Source organism: Narcine bancroftii, chromosome 5 (genome assembly GCF_036971445.1).
Source record: "Narcine bancroftii isolate sNarBan1 chromosome 5, sNarBan1.hap1, whole genome shotgun sequence".
NCBI classification, from domain to species: domain Eukaryota; kingdom Metazoa; phylum Chordata; class Chondrichthyes; order Torpediniformes; family Narcinidae; genus Narcine; species Narcine bancroftii.
In genome coordinates, this window is record NC_091473.1 from 63,628,672 (window position 1) to 63,642,833 (window position 14,162).

Below are 14,162 nucleotides of genomic sequence, written 5' to 3' on the forward strand. Positions count from 1 at the left end.
CTTGGGTTTGAGCTGTGACAGCCAGTGCTAGAGGGTTGGGATGGAGGCAACCTCCTAACCAATCCCTGAATCAGACAAACACCAACCCAGAGCTTTCCTTGTCATCATGCTCATTAGCATAATGGGCAAAGGTAGCTTTTGTCACTGGCAGTTTGATTACCATCAGGCTACGATACATCCATTCCAAGCTTCCCTCCCACTCTCCCTCCTGATAACTCCATAAACCAGTGCCCTATCAGTTAAAAGAAAGGATCTGCTGAATGTGGTTTTAGGTAATCACAGTCAAATGGAGAAACTCAGCGGGTCGTAAATCACAAAAATCCGTAGACACTGTGGTTGAAGTAAAAACATAAAATGCTGGAGAAGCTCAGCAGGTCAAACAGTCTTCTTTATATAGCAAAGGTAGAGATACATAACTGGCATTTCAGGTATGAGCTCTTCATCAAAGGATGAAAAAATGCCAACATTTTTTAGTTTTTATTTTTATGCTGATGTCAATGAAGGGTTTCAGCTTGAATTTTCAAAAGTTCCTTGTAGCGCAATCAATGACCACTTACAGACACGAAGTAAGGGTCAAAGGCTTTATTGATCTAAAGATCCAAGCATGCCTCAGCATGCTGCTGGCTCAAGTCCAAGGTCAGGTATGAGGGAAGAGACTATGGCTCATGGCCTTTATTAGGGGTCTTAAGGGGAGGGGCTACCGGTTCAGCAGTCGGACCAGCCTGCCCAGCTTAGTGGGGCACGTGCCTGCAATACCATGCTCCACCACATTCCTTTTCCCTCACTGATGTCACTCTACCCACTGTGTTCCTCCAGCAGTGTTTTGCCTCTTATTCCAGTATCAGCAGTCTGCAGTGAGTCTCCAGGAAAATGAAGGTGGTGATGGATAGGGTTGTAGAATTCCTGAAGTTTTAACCATATGACCCTCTACCTCCAAGTGCCCAGTCCCTGGAATTCTGCATTATCTGCTCAATGCATCCATGCATGTAGTCCCCTGATATCCTATGCCTTGCCTTTGCTCTGTGTGAGAAACAGAAGTACCTTCACAGATTTCGCTCGAGACAAAAATTGAGAACAAAGAACATTTATTGTACAACAGTGCAAAGTTGGGTGCTTCCCCTTACCATGGGAATACACACACACATACTGGGGCTCACCCAACTTTTATACAGTTCATTTCAGTGTAGAGGTACCCTCCCCCCACTAACATTCTTCTGCCTCCTGGATTGGTTTGGCATTTGGTAATTCTGTCTGCCTACCTGCAGTTTCTGTAAAAACTTGAAAGACCATGGGGTATCTGTCTGGGTCCCATCATGTCATTGTCCTTATTCATGAATCTGCCTTTGTTCTTATTCACACATCTCAACCCCCAGGACTTACTAAAATCTATATGCAGAACTTGCTAATTCTTTCTATCACTATAAGACCCTTATTCTATTATACTTGTGTAACCCTTCCTCACACTCTTATCGGAATTCATCCCTACTCAGCACTTACTTAATTTCCTCTAGTCCAGTCCAGTATTCCTTATTTCATTCATACTAGCTTTACTTCCTATACTCTATTATCTCTCACAATCCACACTTTTTCTTTAGCTACACTTAGTAAATTCTCAACTGGAAGCTTGGTCTTTTTCCCAGCGAGTCAGTAAACGAACTGCAATCTCAGCATCATCAGACGGAGCTTGGGAAACATACATCCTTTGGATTGTAGTGATCTGACGAAGGGTCCGTTGAATTAAACACTGCACACAAGTCATTAGGCAGGGAAGTATCATGATGGCTAAAATAATGAGTCCAACTGCTATAAGTCACCAGTAAAAAATTCAACCGCCTGACCATTGTGACCGTTGTCATCATTCGATCTTCCACAAACGCCGCCCTCAGTAGCCAACAAGTAATCGAGAACCAGGCGGTTTTGATAAGCTGTAGCTCGTATCTGTCGTTGTTCTTCAGCCCATAAATCCAAGGCCGTCGCTGTCTGTTTGGTGATAATCTCCAAAACTGCCTGGAGTCTGATTAAACGGTTTAAATGCCAAACAGCTGTGGTACTCTGGAGCAGCTTGAGCCGTTTACAACTGGAATCCCCCCTATAGTGATGGCCTTTAGCCTTCTGAATGTATTCGAGACCCAAAGGATGATTTACAAGATGCCAAGTTGGTGGGGGGAGCATTTATTGTTACCTAACCTGTGAGTAGCAGCTTGTCTGCGAGCATTAGCACATATACCCCCTTTATCCCTACTCCAGGTATAGCCCTGACTAATGTTCTGCCTATCATTTTCCCACCATCTTCTTTGTACCATATTTTTAGCACTCACCTCTTTAATATAGGTAGAGGCCGGGACGCAAACCCAATCCACTCCCCTAGGGCAGTTCTGTTTCCCTGGTCCATGTTGGGATCCTAAATTAAACCATACTAAATAAGGTACCCCACTATGAATACACTCTATACGTGTGCCCTGTCTGCATTCTAAAGGTAAACTTGTCCATTTCTTAAAGTAATTATCACCTCTGCTGCCCCTATTCCAGGAGGACTTAATACATTGTGTACAATTGGGTGGTTTCCCAAAAACTGGGAATCAGCAGAAAAACAATACAGCAAATAATAAAAATAACATTACAGCACTTTTTCCCGGCGTAGCCTAACTTTCAGACCAGAAGGATGCGAGACTGCACACCAGGTGGAGGGTATATTATCAACGTCTTTAGTTCGTGGATTAGCTTGTTTAATGCGTTGTATGTGAGTCCACCCTTTTTCTTTTGTTCGCACTGCAGTGTCTGTAATCAGAAGTACACAATAAGGGCCGTCCCATATCGGTTTTAGTTTATGGTCTTGCCCCGCTTTTACATATACCCAATCACCAGGTTTAACAGAATGAATAGGATAGTCCAGGGGTGGGGTTTGAGCTGATAAACCCTTCTGTCTTAAGTCATACAGAGAAGTAGAAAGTCCCTGTAAATATTTATATATGTACTGGTCATTAGCCTCAGGGGTAGGGGTATCAGTGTGGAATCCCATGTAAGGAAGACCAAACATCATTTCATATGGTGAGACAGCAAGGTCCTTACGAGGAGCTGTGCGAGTCCTGATTAAAGCTTAGAGTAAGCATTTAATCCCATACTCTAGGATTTATTAGTTCCCGATCCTCCTCTGTTAGAACCCTGATACCTGATCCCTGTGGTCTGGTACCGATAGCCAATTGGTCCTGTAAATCCCGTCCCACCAAGCAAACTCCAGCTTGGGGAACTAGTAAAATATCCTCTGTTATTATCTTTTCTCCCATTTGTATCCTTACATTCTTTAGTATAGGGACCATAAAATCTCTTCCTCCCACTCCCAAAATCATCACTGTCCCTTCTGTTTTAACACCCTCGGGCCATTGTAAAATACTAGACCGGGCTGCCCCAGAATCTACTAGAAAAGTCATCTCGTCACCGTGAGGTCCTATGCTTAAATTTACCAATGGTGCAGCCCCACGGTGTGTATTGACTGAGAACCGTGACCCCCCCCATTCATAATCTGCCTTCATCAATGCATAAGATCGCGTCTCCCTGGCTCGCATTCGGCATTCCCTCTTAAAGTGTCCCTCCTTTTTACAATAATAGCAAACTAATGCTCCTGTTTCCCAATTTCTACCAGGGTCTCCACGAGGTCCTGGGAATGGTCGTCGTCCCCGGAATTCTCCTCTACCCTTGCCTCGGCTCTGGTCTCTACTTCCCCACTCCTGGTGCTCCTCCCAACGTCCAGGAGCTGGCACACAGCTCCTAACATTTCCCTGCTGTCCCTCCACAACTTCCTTGACTGCCTGCATCAAAATCTTAGCCTTTCCTTTCTGTTTATCTTCAGACCTCTGGACGTATGCCCTTTGTGCGATCTGTAAAAGCTGTGTTATTCCTTGTTCATGCCAATTCTCTGTCTTTTGTAATTTCTTCCTGATATCTGGGGCTGAATTAGTAACAGAGCCCGTCAATACCAACTGTTCACCTGCTGGGGATTCTATATCCAACCCCCCATATTGCTGTATGGCCGCACGTAATCTAGTCAAAAATGCAGAGGGGGTCTCCTCGGGACCTTGGGGAACCTCAAATGCTTTCTTAAAGTTCTGTCCTTTTGGAACAGACTCCTTCATTCCTTTTACTAGATTAACCCTGTACTCATCCATTCGCGTGCAACCATCATTAGTAGTCTTATCCCAATTTGGGTTTACCAGGGGAAATTTAGCTTCTCCAGGTATCGCCTCTGGCCCCCCCCTGGTGTTGCCTATCCCTGCCTGGCGGATCATTCCACGCTCATCCAAAGTAAATAGAGTCTTAAAGATAGACATTAATTCATCCCAGGTATATATATTAGGTCCCAAAAATTGATCTAATTGTTCTGCACATCCCTGAGGGTCTTCTATCAGAGAGGTCATTTCCTTCTTAAAATTGCGCACCTCAGTACTAGTCAAAGGCACATTTACAAATCCGAGACCCCCTGCATCCCCTCCCAAGGGAACCTCTCGTAAAGGTCTCATCCAGTTAGTTTCTGGCTTATCTCCTCCTCTATGATGGTTAAGTTCCTGCCCTTTGGGAGACAAATCAAAGAGTCCTGCCCTTTCCTCCCGAAAGGTCTCATACTGTTCTTCTGAATGACCTTCACAATCAAAGTCTCCTCCCTCTCCATAACCATATAACCATAACCATATAACCGTTTACAGCACGGAAACAGGCCCTTCAAGTCCTCATGTCAATTGAGGCGGTAATTGTGCACTCCTACTTTCTCCTTCTTTCTGTAACTGTGGAAGGGGAGGGGAAGGTGAAGAAGGGTAAAGCGTAGGGGAGAGGGAGGGGATGGGAGCCGGCACAGGGGAAACATGAGGTGGAGGAAGGGAATGTAACACATCCCATCCCTTTACTTCGGGGGCAGAAGGTTCCTCATCCTTCTTATTTGTATCTTTCTTCTCGTCCAATATCATCTGATTAAATGATTCACTAAGCCAACAGGCTGCATATTCCCTATTCCCGGTATTGTCTCCTTGATTTTGGTAGAGCCAGATGTTCAATGACTGACACATCCAATCCTCGTCGGATCCGAACTTTGGCAAATATATTGAACTCCCTTTTATCGGATTCTTAACCCATTCCTGACAACAATACCTGACCATGGTCTGCTTATACTTCCCATGGGTTTTCCCCACACCCCAATCAGATAACATTAATCCTAACGGACTATGTTTAGGTATCTGATCTTCCCGTCCTTCTTCAGGACTGTTTCCCTTGCTACTTACTCCTCCCATACTAGCAGGTAAATAAATTCCTCTTACTGGGATCCAGTAGCTATTCCTAGCGCGCTTCCTTAACGTTCTCCCGTCGTTTGTTCTCAATGCCTCTTCTCGGATATCACTCGCTTCGTCCACTGACCAGTCACCTGTCATCCGGGAGTCCAACTGAATCAGCCGGGGTGCATCTACCCCCGTCGTCGGGCACTCTGTCAGTGGAGGGAGTGGGATCCCGGACGAGATCCCATTTGTGAGAAACAGAAGTACCTTCACAGATTTTGCTCGAGACAAAAATTGAGAACAAAGAACATTTATTGTACAACAATGCAAAGTTGGGTGCTTCCCCTTACCATGGGAATACACACACACATACTGGGGCTCACCCAACTTTTATACAGTTCATTTCAGTGTAGAGGTACCCTCCCCCTCCTAACATTCTTCTGCCTCCTGGATTGGTTTGGCATTTGGTAATTCTGTCTGCCTACCTGCAGTTTCTGTAAAAACTTGAAAGACCATGGGGTATCCTGTCTGGGTCCCATCATGTCATTGTCCTTATTCATGAATCTACCTTTGTCCTTATTCACACATCTCAACCCCCCCAGGACTTACTATTCTATATGCAGAACTTGCTAATTCTTTCTATCACTATAAGACCCTTATTCTATTATACTTGCGTAACCCTTCCTCACACTCTTATCGGAATTCATCCCTACTCAGCACTTACTTAACTTCCTTTAGTCCAGTCCAGTATTCCTTATTTCATTCATACTAGCTTTACTTCCTATATTCTATTATCTCTCACACTCTGTATCTTTTGATCTCCCTTTGTACCATCTCAATTGTTGAACTATATAGTATATGAGATGTCAAACTGGCCTGCTTTCAAAGCAAGCTCCATCACTGCATCTTTGTATATGTGAAAATAAACTATCAATCAATCTTTAATGTCCAAATCATTAATATTATTAAAGATTAATAAATATTAAAACAACAATATACACACTTTAATGCTGTTATTTTTCCTGAAAGCAGCAATTTTCAGATTACCCTTCAATTCCCAGTCAGCAGCTGGGATCTGCCAATGTAACTTCAGAATGCAGGGTAAACGGCAAGAATAGGCAAGATGTGGCTCCAGACAGCGCAAGCTTTGAGATCAGAAGCAGACAAGTCCAAACATGTTCACTGACTATACAGATACCCACGCCCACTGCCTGTGAGCTCACAGCAAGCAGCATTCCACAGACAAAAGTCACTGTCAGTGAGAAGCAGTTATTATCAGTGAGGCCAGCAGAGTACAGGCCATTCCTGGGTTAACAATGCCCAATTTATGGACACCCTATGTACAACAAGCTCCCATAATAATATTAAACTCAATCAGAGTCTAAGGATTCTTACTTTGCACATTACCTATTACTGAGTTTTTTTTCTGTATTGTAATCAGTAGGTTTAATTTTTTTCTTTTGTATACATATCTTTTCTTGAGTACTGTTTTTTTTTTTGCACAACCAATACGTAGAAATTCTGCCTGGCCCACAGGAATAAAGAATCTCAGGGTTGTGTGTGATGTCATGTATGTACTATGAAAATCAATCTGAACTTTGAACTTTGTCTCAATGTTTGTTGTTATAAATATCAGAATCAGTTGCCCCCCCCCCCCCCCGCTCTCTGTCCATTTTCTTAGCTAACCATTTCTCATGTTTTATGCCAGTGAAGCACGGTGAAATCCTGTGAGCTCTTCATTCAAGTTCAGGTTCATTATCACATGCACCAAGAGTCAGTGATAGAGTTTGTTTTGCGAGCAGACCAGTTTGACATATCATACATAGTACAACAAGTAAGGAACAGTACAGATGTTAAACAAGAAAATGCTGGGAACATGCGCAATACATAAACATGCTGGAGAACTCAGCAGGTCATGCAGCATCCATGGGAAGTAAAGTAAAATCCAACATTTTGAGCCTGGACCCTTCATCGGGAATCTGCAAAAAAATGGTATACACCTGAATAAAAAGGTGGGGGGGGGGGAGGAGGTGAGGGGAGAGTAAAGAGCACAGAGTAACAGGTAAGAGGTGTGAGAAACAGAAGTACCTTCACAGAATTTGCTTGAGACAAAAATTGAGAACAAAGAACATTTATTATACAACAATGCAAGTTGGGTGCTTCCCCTTACCCTGGGAATACACACATATCTTGGGGCTCACCCAACTTTTATACAGTTGATTTCAGTATAGAAGTACCCTCCCCCTTACATTCTTCTGCCTCCTGGATGAGTTTGGCATGAGGCAATCCTGTCTGCCTAAGTGCTGTTTCTGTGAACTTGGAGGACCAGGGGGTATCCTGTCGGTGTCCCATCATGTCATTGTCCTTATTGTCCTTATTCACAAACCTGCCTTTGTTCTAATTCACACCTTCCCGACTCTCAGGGCTACAACCTTCTTATATGCAGAACTTGTTAATTCTGTCTAAGGCTAGAAGACCCTTATCTTATCCAAACTAACTTTACTTCCTACATTCTATTATCTATCCTTATCTTATTCATACTGGCTTTATTTATTACACATATATCCATACTAGTTTCCTCATCTTCATATTTTCATATCAGTTTTACTTATCTCTCACAATCCTCACTTTTCTTTTAGCTACGCTTCGTGACTTCTCAACTGGAATGTATTACTTGTAAACTTGGTCTTTTTCCCAGCTGGTCAGTAAACGAACTGCAGTCTCAGCATCATCAGACAGAATTAGGGAAACATACATCCTTTGGGTTATAGTGTTCTGACGAGGGGTCCGTTGAATTAAATACTGCACACAAGTCTTTAGGCAGGGGAGCACCATAATGGCCAGAATAGCGAGTCCAGCTGCTATAAGGGCTGTGGGTATCAGACTCCAGTTACCAATAAAAAGTATAGTCCATCCCACACCGGACCAAGTTTGCCAAGTCTGAACCTGAGCATGGGAAGATTTTTGAACTCCTGAAGAAGTGTCTTTAATCGCCTGACCGTTGTGAGCATTGTAATTAACCAGTCTTTCACAAACGCTGCCTTCAGCAGCCAACGAGTAATCGAGAGCCAGGCAGTTTTGCTGAACTGTGGCTCGTATCTGTCATCTTTCTTCAGCCTATAAATTTAGGGCCATCACTGTCTGTTCAGTGATGATCTCCAAGGCTGGAGTCTGATTAAACGATTTAAATGCCAAGCAGCTGTGGTGTTCTGGAGCAGCTTACGTCGTTTCCAACTGGAACTCCCCTTACAGTGGTGGTTCTTAACGTTCCAAATGTCTGTGTGACCCAAAGGATGATTTACAGGAGACCAAGTTGGGGAGGGGTGTTTCTTGTCACTTAACCTGTGAGTTGCAGCTTGTCTGCGAATATTAGCATAAGTATCACTGAACCTGTGAGTTGCAGCCTGTCTGTGAACATTAGCATATGTATCTCTGCCACATGTACAATCCTGACTAACATTCTGTCTGTCATTGTCCCACCATCTTCTTTGTGCTATCCCTTTAAAACTCCTCTTTTTAATACCTGTAGAGGCCAAAATACAAATCAAATCTACTCCTCTAGAGCCGTTCTGTTCCCCTGGTCCATGTTGGGATCCTATATTAACCCATACCCCACTATGACTATACTTTATATCTGTGCCCTGTCTATATTCTAAAGGTAAATAATTGTCACCTCTGCTGCCCCAATTCCAGGAGGACTTAATACATTGTGAGCAATTTGGTGATTTCCCAAAATTTGGGAACCAACAAGTAAACTAAACAGCAAATGGTAAAAACAACATTACAGCACTTTTTCCTGGCGTAGTGTAACTTTCAGATCAGAAGGATGAAGGACTGCATGCCAGGTGGAGGGCAGATTATCAATGTCGTTAGTCTGTGGTTCAGCAGCTCGTTTAATTCATTGGATGTGGCTCCATCCCTTTCGTTCGCACGGCAGTGTCTGTAATCAAAAGTACACAAAAGGGGCCATCCCAGACAGGTTTTAGTTGGTGGTCTTGCCATGCTTTTACATATACCCAATCACCAGGTTTAATAGAATGAATAGGATACTCCAGGGGTGGGGAGTAACAGCTGCATGTCTATTTTCTCCGTGAGCGCAGCCTGTTTGGCAGCTGCATCTGCCTGTGTGTTCCCCTATGCTTCAGGACTGTCACCACTTTGATGGCTTCGTACATGAACTACAGCTATTTCCTCAGGTAATGTAAGAGCATCTTGAGATTTGACAATTAAGTTTTCATGGATCAACTTTTGTCCTTTTCCAGTTATCATTCCCCGCTCTTTCCAGATCTTCCCAAAGGTGTGCACTATACCAAAAGCGTACTTTGAGTCTGTGTAGATCTTGCCCACCTTGTTCTCTAGACCCTGGAGAGCTCTACAGAGGGCATACAATTCACAAGATTGTGCTGACCAATGACCAGGAAGGCTACCGGCTTCAATCACCACTCCTTCTTTCCCATCCACTACACTATACCCTCTATAGCGAGTGCCATCAATGCAACGGGAAGATCCATCAATAAACCACCTTTCACCCTCCTGTAAAGGCTCATCGCTTAAATCCTCTTTAATTTTGGTCTGTAAATCTATTACCTCTAAACATACATGCTTTAAACTCATTTATGGTATTGTCAGAATTTGGAGAAACCAAGAAAGCTGCTGGATTGTGTTCTTTATTCATAATCAGGGTCAAATCATCCCTACCCATTAGGATCGCTTCATATTTTAAAATTCTAGAGTCTGTGAGCCACCTTCCAGCACGTTGTAAGAGAATATTGCGGACTGTGTGAGGGGTGTGAACTATCATCGGGGCACCAAACGTAATCTTTCGTCCTTCCTCAACTAAAATAGCAGTGGCTGCGATGGCTTGCACACACTCTGGCCAACCACGACAAACAGGGTCTAAAACTTTTGACAGAAAAGCAACTGGCTGTCTACAGCCTACCCTCTCTTGTGTTAGTACTCCGGTGGCTACACCTCCTTTTGCATTGGTATATAGGTCAAATGGCTTATTTAGGTTGGGTAAAGCCAACACTGGGGCACTAATAAGGCGCAGTTTCACCAAGTTAAAATCTTTAATCTCTTCCTCTGTCCAGACAACAGCTTCGCCCCCTAGAATCGTGAGTTTATCATAGAGAAATCTGACCAGGCTAGAATAATTTTCAATCCAGATTCTACAGTATCCTACTAAACCAAGGAATTTCCTAAGTTCTTGGGAGGTGGGATCTGTAGAATACCACGTATCCTCTCTGGACTTATTTTCCTAGTTCCCTGACTTACCAGATGACCGAAGTATTTAACTTCTGATTGAACAATTTGTAATTTGGATTCACTCACCCTGAGACCCTTATTCTCCAGAAAATTCAAAAGTTCAACAGTATACTGTTTAACTAATTCGTACTTTTTTTTCGTAATTAACAAATCATCAACATATTGTATCTGGCAATTCTCTCTCCGAGGAGCCTCATCTAATATTTGTTCTAAGACCTGGCCGAATAAATTTGGTGATTCTGTAAAGCCCTGGGGAAGGACCATCCACCGGTATTGATTCTTGCCTCCAGTAAAAGGATTTTCCCATTCAAAGGCAAACATGTCTCTGCTCTCTGTTGCTAATGGACAGGTCCAGAAAGCATCTTTGAGGTCAATCACACTAAACCATTTACTATGGGGATCGATTTTACCCATTATTGTATAGGGATTAGGTACAACCGGGTGACGGGTGAGAATAATTTTGTTCAGCTCCCTCAAGTCCTGCACTAATCGATAGGTACCGTCTGGTTTTTGGACAGGTAAAATTGGGGTATTAAAAGGTGACATACAAGGTTCGAGTATACCATCTTTCACCAACTGGTCAATTACTGGCTGCAGCCCCTTTCGGCCAGCCATCGGAATTGGATACTGCTTTCGTCTAATTACTTGCTCAGGATCTTTTAGAGTAACTTGCAGGGGAGGAATATCTAACACTCCTCTATTGCCTCTTTCTGCCCATACTCCAGGATTTATTAGTTCTTGATCTTCCTCGCTTAATACATACAATTGAACCCCCCGATACCTGATTCCTGTGGTCTGGTGCCGATAGCCAATTGGTCCTGTAAATCTTATCCTAACAAACAAACTCCAGCTTGGGGAACTAGTAAAATATCCTCTGTTATTATCTTTTCTCCCATTTGTATTCTTACATCCCTTAATACTGGGACCGTAAAATCTCTTCCTTCTACTCCCAAAATCATCACTGTCCCCTCTACCTTAACACCCTCGGGTGGTTGTAAAATACTAGACCGGGCTGCCCTAGAATCTACTAAAAATACCATCATGTCACTGTGGAGTCCTATGCTTAAATTTACCAATGGATCTCCGTGCAGCCCCACGGTATGTATTGACTGAGAACCGTGACCCCCCCCCCCCCATTCATAATCTGCTTCCATCTGTCGGACTCTGGCTTTACCCTACCCTTAATTTAGTCTATGTGTCGTCTGAGTCCAGCGTGTTCGTTAAATGAAGTGATAGGAAAATCAGTTTATTACACAGCATAAGAATAAAGCTTAACAGAGCTCTGGTTCAGTCGTTAGTTCATAGGTCACCTGCACAGTGAGCTATTCCTCAAGACTGACCTTTACTGTCCAGTCTCTACAGTTTATATAGCTCAACCTTATACAGAACAAAAGTTGGCTGCCTCTGCTAGATTTCATTATCATACAGAACAAAAGTTGGCTTTCTTTGCTAGATTTCATTATCATACAGGAACAAAAGTTGGCTTTCTTTGCTAGATTTCTTGCATAAGATTTATCACAAGTAATTTCCTGCTCTGCAGTTATCTGGGGTGTAGAGCTCCCATCTTAATCCTCAAGGTCAGAATATCCTGTTGTTTTGATCAGTATCAATTCATACCCCAGATATTTCTAATTATTTCTTTGTTCTCATCTGGCCATATTCTTCTGTTCTACTCAACACCTCCTTCTGTCTTGCTTCTTCTTCTTACTGATTCCATTCTCTTTGTTTCTGACAGTCTCTGTCAGATTCTTTTTGTTTGTGCTAATCAACACCTCCTTTTGCCTTAACATTCCTACTAAATTGTTTCATACATATCCTCTCTTTTGTATTTTGGGAACAGGCAATTCTAAACCTACTGTAATCAGCCAACTTTGCTACATACTGTGGCTGCCCCTTACTTACATTACTCTTTCCCTTCACCATGAGGTAAATATTAAATTGTTACATAGTACTGGATTCATGTATACAAACTGAAGCATATATTCTAAAAGCATATTTTCTATGATTAATTAATCCCTATATTCCAACACATCAGTGCGTAAGGTCGTGTCTCCCTGGCTCGCATTGGGCATTCTCTCTTAAAATGTCCCTCTTTTTACAATGGTAGCAAACTAATGCTCCTGTTTCCCAATTCCTACTGGGATTACCACGAGGTCCCGGGAACAGTCGTCGTCCCCGGAATTCCCCTCTACCCTTGCCCCTGCTCTGGTCTCTACTCTCCCACTTCCGGAGCTCCTCCCAATGTCCAGGAGCTGGCACACAGCCCCTATCCTTTCCTTGCTGTCCCTCTACGACTTCCTTGACTGCCTGCATCAAAATCTTAACCTTTCCTTTCTGTTTATTGGGCATTCTCTCTTAAAATTACGCACCTCCGTACTAGTCAGGGGCACATTTACAAAACCGAGACCCCCTCCCATGGGAACTTCCCGTAAAGGTCTCATCCAGTTAATTTCTGGCATCTCTCCTTTATAATGTCTAGATTCCTGCTCTCCGGGAAATGAATCAAAGGGTTCTGCCCTTCCCTCCCGGAGGGTCTCACACTGTTTTGAATCAAAGTCTCCTCCCTCTCTTGTCAATTGAGGTGGTAATTTAGTACTTTGTGAACAGGTCATCATACCATCCCTACTTTCTTCTCCTTTCTTTAGCTGTGGGGGAGGAGGGGAAGATGCAGAAGGGTAGAGCATAGGAGAGAGGGGAAAGATAGGAGCCAGCATAGGAGGAGCATAAGGTGGAGGAAAGGAATTGTGTTTCAGGGACAAAGGGACATCCTTCTTGTCCTTACATTCCTTTTCATTCAAAATCAGTTGATCAACCGATCCACTGAGCCAGCAGGCTGCATATTCCCTGCTCTCAATATTATCTCTTTGGTTTTGATAGAGCCAGATGTTCAATGCCTGACACATCCAGTCATCCTCGGATCCGAGCTTTGGCCAATATACCGAACTCCCTTTTATCGGACTTTTAACCCATTCCAGACAGCAATACCTGACCATGGTCTGTTTGTCTTTCCCACGGGTTTTCCCGGCACCCTAATCAGATAGCATTAATCCTAACGGACTTTGGTTAGTTATCTGATTGTCCCGTCTTTCCTTAGCACTATTTCCCTTGCTACTCACACCTCCCACACTAAGAGGTAAGTAAAATTCCTCTTACTGGGATCCAGTAGCTATTCCTAGCGTGCTTCCTTAACATCCTCCCGTCATTTGTTCTCAATGCCTCTTCTCGGATATCACTCGCTTCATCTACTGACCAGTCACCCGCCGTCCGTAAGTCCAGCTGAATCAGCTGGGGTGCACCTATCCCCGTCATCGGGCACTCTGTCAGTGGAGGGAGTGGGATCCCGGACGATCCCCCATTTGTGAGAAACAGAAGTACCTTCACAGAATTTGCTTGAGACAAAAATTGAGAACAAAGAACATTTATTATACAACAATGCAAAGTTGGGTGCATCCCCTTACCCTGGGAATACACACATATCCTGGGGCTCACCCAACTTTTATACAGTTGATTTCAGTATAGAAGTACCCTCCCCCTTACATTCTTCTGCCTCCTGGATGAGTTTGGCATGAGGCAATCCTGTCTGCCTAAGTGCTGTTTCTGTGAACTTGGAGGACCAGGGGGTATCCTGTCGGTGTCCTA

The 14,162-nt window shown here is 43.5% G+C and overlaps 2 long non-coding RNA genes across 2 annotated transcripts in view; one reads left to right on the forward strand and one right to left on the reverse strand.

Annotated features, from left to right (window-relative positions):
* LOC138763448 (uncharacterized) overlaps positions 1–14,162 on the forward strand; it is a 118,355-nt gene that overhangs the window by 56,773 nt on the left and 47,420 nt on the right. The gene's annotated exons all lie outside the window — the stretch shown is intronic.
* On the reverse strand, positions 1,069–6,196 carry LOC138762698 (uncharacterized). The gene is made up of 2 exons (XR_011357062.1): positions 5,304–6,196; positions 1,069–2,778 (listed from the first exon to the last, which is right to left on the reverse strand). It is a non-coding gene; the product is annotated as an uncharacterized lncRNA (long non-coding RNA).